The 6,018-nt window shown below is 36.1% G+C and overlaps 1 pseudogene; it reads left to right on the top strand.

Moving 5' to 3' along the window:
- The first annotated feature begins 606 nt into the window (after window positions 1-606).
- On the top strand, window positions 607-1,789 carry LOC149154447 (casein kinase 1-like protein HD16 pseudogene; annotated as a pseudogene).
- Window positions 1,790-6,018: the final 4,229 nt, after the last annotated feature.

Here is a 6,018-nt window from a genome sequence, read left to right as displayed (position 1 = left end):
TAGGGAAGACTAAATATAAATGGACTATTATGTGCATTCATGAAGGCATTATTAATTCCATGGTATAGCAAGTACCAACGTTAGGCATCTTTAGAAATTGACTCTCCTTCATATGTAAAGATGGTTCGTGCAAGAAGTGTGCAATTACTTGTTCGACCATTCACTGATGGGGAAGTTGTGTTCCATTGCTCGATCACTCTTATTATGAAAAGAAGTGCATGTCAAATCAATTGATTTATGCTCCAACTTCTGAATTCCAAGCCACAACAACTTCAATAAATAAATGTGTTTAATTACAATTGGCTAATCCTAGCCAAGGTTATTATTACAAGAAAAACACCTATAAGATCTTCCGAAGCAACGTACTTACAAACAGAAAATAGAAAACATTAGTTCAAGTTTCTACCAAACGTACTTAGCTAGAGGCATTCAAGGAACTAAAAGCTCTAGCTTTAAAGATTGAATGAAGCAGCATGGCTTACCAAACAAAGCTTGGGAGAAATAGGAAGAAAAAAAAAACATGCTACTTCACAATCTTCACGAGTATGGACTCTGAATGGTGCACATACTTCACTTGTGAAAGTTTCGCATATCCAAACAATGAAGATGGCACCATTGTTGCTTCCTTGGAAGATATCTGTTTCTGTAGTTTCTCATTCAAGATGGATCAATTCCCCACCTAGTTTCGGTAGAGGTTGCAATTATGGTCCTCCATGTGAAGTGGCAAGTTTACAATACTCTTGGTCAAAGTCATAGAGTAGCCCAGGTACACTATAAAGGTCTTCAAGGAGATTATTATGTTATGGTTATGGATATGCTAGTTCCAAGCCTATGGGATGTTTGGAATACTTCTAGTCAAGCGATGTCAACTGAGATGGTAGCATGCATTTTTGTTAAAGTTGTTTCCATATTGGAAAATATGCACTCAAGAGGATATGTCCATGAGGATGTGAAGCTTGAAAACTTTTTGCTTGGTCCACTAGGGATGATAGATGAAAGGAAAATTTTCCTTGTTAATCTTGGGTTGGCGTCAAGATGGAGGGACAAATCCACGAGGTTGGATGTAAAATATGATCAAAGGTCAGATGTATTTAGGGGAATTGTTCAATATGCCAGTGTACATGCTCATTTAGGGAAAACTGGAAGTAAGAAAGATGATTTTGAGTCCCTGGCTTATATGCTTATATTTCTTCTTTGAGGGAGTTTACCTTGGCAAGGATACCAGGGTGACAAAGAAGGGTTTCCTAGTTTGCAAGAAAAAATGGCCACATCCCTAGAGATGTTGTGCTTCTTTTTCCCCCTTTCGTTTAAATTAGTTCTGGAATATGTGGTGAATTTGAAATTTGATGAAGAGCCCTATTATGTGAAATATATTTCCCTTTTTGATGGAATCGTTGGTCCACATCCAATTGTCAGGCCAATAAACATTGATGGAGCTATAACTATTGGTCAAAAGAGAGATAGGATGACTATGGAAGAAAATGATGTTGAGCAACCTCAGAAGAAGGGTCGGCCTGGTATGCATGCTACACAATGGATCAATATTTATAATGCTTAGCGACCAACGAAACAAAGATACCACTATAATGTGGTTGATACAAGACTTGCACAACACGCTGAGAATTGAAATGAAGATGGTATTTTTATAAGTAGTGTAGCTTCTTGTTCAAATTTGTGGGCTCTTATTATAGATGTGGGAACTGGATCCACTACAGAAGTATATGAGTTTTCTCAGTTCTTTCTTTACAAGGATTGGATCATGGGTATCGTATCACTGCAACTGCAGTAACATGGGACTAGGAAACTTTTGTTTTGAGTGTTCCTAGACGAAAGCCTACAGATGAAACTTAGGAGACACTTTGTGTTCCTAAACGAAAGCCCGCAGATGAAACTTAGGAGACTCTTTGTACATCTGCATTTTTGAGTACTCATGTGAAGGAAACGTGGGTTAATAATCTATATATTGCTTATGTTTTTATGACCGCACAATATCGTGAAGCACCAATTGTTAAGTTCTCTGATCTAAGCCTTTGATGCTTCTACCTTGTGCATACATAGAAAATAATTTATTCAAATTTTTTTCCGAATGACTTCCCTCATGCATATTTCTATGGAAAGGAGGAGGTCGATGAAAAAACAATTTAATTTACCACAAAATGTAGGGGTAACTGGCTGCGTACGCACCAAAAAGGTGCACCATCACAAGCCAACTCACTTTCTCAAGTGAATAATAAGAGGATTGATTTGTAAAAGGAAAAAATCAAGGAAGCTAGTGGTCCCATAGACTATAACTAGTCTCGTGGATGTTAAAATTTCATTCATTCATTCATTAAAGAAATTGATGGTTGATAACATTGTATATCCAAAACGACAAAATCCTGATGGTTTGAATTACATGAAGAATATGCTGAGGGGAACTGTCGAGAAGTGGTCTCCCCCAAACCACTCATCTCAAGATTGAGGGATAGCATTCATCTTGGGGGCACTCTTCCTCTATTCCAGAAGCCGCCAAAGGAACCCCCGAGAAGTGGTTTCGAATTTCCAAGAAATCACTCATGGTTTTTGCACGTGGATCAGTTGGGCCCACACCCTTTTCTTTCAACTTCGTCTTTGTATATTAATATGTCATATAAGTTTTAGGAGCGGGGTTTTATTTTGTAAAAAGGGGATTGTTTTAATGGTATCATATGTGTGTGTGTGTGTGAGAGAGAGAGAGAGAGAGAGAGAGAGAGAGAGAGAGAGAGAGATTATTTACATTTAAATTTTGTAATCTTTATTATAAACTATGAAACAATTCTATAATTGTTTCAAAATCACTTTTATAACTGATCAAAGAACAATTAGTTTGGGGTAGGGATAAAAGTTTGCAGCGAACATCTTGTAGGGGTTCAAAATATGAAAGTGGAGAGTCTAAAAATGAAGAGAAATTGTAATGAAATATCTCTTTGAAACCAAAGAATAAAGACCAGATTGATTCCATCTTTGGGCAAGTTGCAAATTTGTTTTCCCTTTCTATGTTTTTTTAATTCATTTATGTTTTTCTTCTGTTGGAATAGTGTACGATGCAACTGGATTATTTAAGTTAATGACTTTGAATTTGCTTTCTAGTACTCAAGTTTTTTATTTAAAAACCCTTAATAGGCACTCCATGTTCCGCAAATTCACTTACATTTTCTTATTTTGCTCACCATTCTTTCCACAAAGTTGAGGTTCAGATTCTTAATTGCCTGTGTTGAAATCTTGTATTCCTTTATTTTTCTTCTACACCATTTCTTTAGCTCAAAGTCTCTGCAATCCTCATTGAATCACGGCCATTCTAGTTCTGGATAGGTTTTGGAATTAGAGAAACCATTACAACTCTCATAATTTTTCTCTCCCTCCAACCAATCCTTTAAAAGTCTTTATCAAATTAGTAGATGTCCTGAGCATTGACCCCTTGCAGTCAGATTTTGTCTCCATAGGTTACAACAACAAATTCAAATTTATCATATGAGATTTTATCTTCAGAATTCAAGAGGTTCAGATACCTTTTCAGATCTAGATTTCTTTCATGAATATACATTTGAAGAGAAATGAGCTTTAATATAGACCTTTAAGGTTTTTCGTTCCACTAGGATGCTTGGAGAATGTGCCTTATATTAGTTCTAGAGATTCACCATAAAACTGTTTGCATTCAGAACTTCAAATCATATTCTTACTATTAATCTTAGGTCCAAAGTAATGTCACAAGTTATAATTTTTGCTTTTGATTTTCGCAATAGAGGTCTTGATCTTCTCTTCTAAGTCATGACCTAGGAGTCTCGACCTAGAAGTCATCCACAAACCATAGAAAAAAACCTTGATTCCTTCGGCTTTGAGACAAATTTCAGAAGGTGATAAAGGTACATACCTCCTAAAATAACTTTTACTTCGGACTTCAATAAAAAATAGATCTAGTAATTGATATGAAGGTTTCAGATCCCTTGAATAGATGCTACAAATTTCGGACCATTGTCTTCATATTGCGTGTAGACCAGAGAGTTATATTTGTACCTTAGAACATAGTTCAGATAGGTGCTTCATACTTTGGTCAGTGCCATGATTTATCAACAAGATGTTCAACGTATATGTTTACATAATCCTGCCACACCACAGATGAATAGGTTCCATATAAGGCCCGCTTTATTATAGAGAACATTGCTACATGAACTTGCATTAACAAAAGAATGTTTGATAGATTCTTTGCATCAATATCATCACAGAGAATCCAAATCATCATTGTCACAGAGACTTGTATTGTCATCATTGAAATTCGTATCATATATGTTACAAAAACTTCATACTATCAACATTGAAAATTGCATCATATGGAGCCTTAGGTCTTCATGTTCTTCTGTCAACAGGAGCCTCATCTACGGTTCACATACCATAGAAGAAGGTGCCTCTAACTTCCATACCACAAACCTTGATCAAGTTATCAAAGATTTCAGACTTAAGCTACAAACATGCTACTTCTTTGATCTTCCATAGCTTTGATACCATGTTGAAATTGCAATGTAAGGGGGAATTTCTTAACATGATATTTACTTGTGAAATTATTTAATGTTATTATTTTGTTTTCCTTATTCATCAATCAATTACCATTCAAAACAAGAAAATAGAGATCATAGTGCACAAAATACGAGACACCAGAAATTAGGTTCCAAGCCAAGCAAAAACCCCACAAGGGGGAAAACCCAACAAGAATCCTTCTCTTATAGAATTAGATCAAAGTGACAAATCAAGGACCAAGACCCAAAATTGCCACCAAAATGTTAAGTCAAACCCTCCTCCAAGTCACCACCGATGTCAAAGTCGAACATGGTCAAATTGTCCCAAATCTGGTCAACTCCTAAAATTTCGGCTCCAAAAATTTTAGGCTTGTAGTAGCACAAAAAAGGGTTCATCTTTCATGTCTGAAATTCAATCAAGCAAAATTATCTCTTCTTTGACTTCAATTCTCTCTCCTTTGACTTCTACCTTTGTCCTCCTTCGCACAATTCAGATGTACTTCTTGTGTGTGTGATTTTTCTCCAAATGAGTCAAACTGTCTCTTATATATAGTTATCTAGGAGGGTCGAATAGGTGGATCTTGGAGGCCTAGGCAGACTTGTTCCAAGGAGGGTTGACTTTGGCCATTTTGGCGGAATTTGACTCGAAATAAAAATTCTTATTCTTTTCTTCATGAAAAATTCCAAATGGGACTTTGACTCAAAATACATTTTTTTGACTCATAATAAATTCTTTTTGACTCAGTTGACTCTATAAGCATGAAGAACATGCTTGACAATAAATAAATAATAATAATATACATGTCAACGATAAAAATTACATTTTATTACATTATGAAGATCAACACTAGTAACATTTTTCAACGCAAGGTAGGGGCAATTTTGATGTATAAAAAGATAGACTAGGTATGCTTGATACTAGAAAGATTTGTCCTCCTTGTAGTCTACTAGTTGGGCATGGATCTCATCAGACAAAAACTGAGGAAAATCATACTGAGTACATGCCTTGGTGTCAAGATGGCACAAAGTGGCTAGAAATCCTAGGAACAAATAATTTATTAGGATATCAATGCTTCTACCAAGGACTTGGGCAATCATTCAGAAGGTCATTTGGGACATGGAATCAAAAGTTGTGATAGGAGGGAGGCCAGAAGGGGTAGCCAATTCTTCTTTGACACTTTCATTAATCATCCACTGTTGGACCTTTGGTGAGAGGCCCCTCCATTTATCCTATAATATTTCCATGTCTAACTTATGCAATATTCTCCTATATAGAAATGATAACATGGTTGCGATGGCTTCTGGTGTGATTTTAATAGCTGGCTTATCACCTTGAGAATATGTGATACTTCTTTGACCTAGTATTTGCTCGTACACCATCTCACCATCTTTGGCAAGTTGAAAACTTGAGGGACCATTACTAGCACCATATTTGATGTGGATAGGTTGTTGAAGTCACCAATTGATTCATAAGTACTTTATATGATCT

This window comes from Pinus tabuliformis, chromosome 9 (genome assembly GCF_031772625.1).
Source record: "Pinus tabuliformis cultivar Carrire ecotype Pingquan chromosome 9, CPIR1, whole genome shotgun sequence".
Lineage (NCBI taxonomy): Eukaryota > Viridiplantae > Streptophyta > Pinopsida > Pinales > Pinaceae > Pinus > Pinus tabuliformis.
The sequence above is the reverse complement of the archived record's forward strand: the minus strand, read 5'-3'. Positions and strand labels throughout refer to the sequence as shown.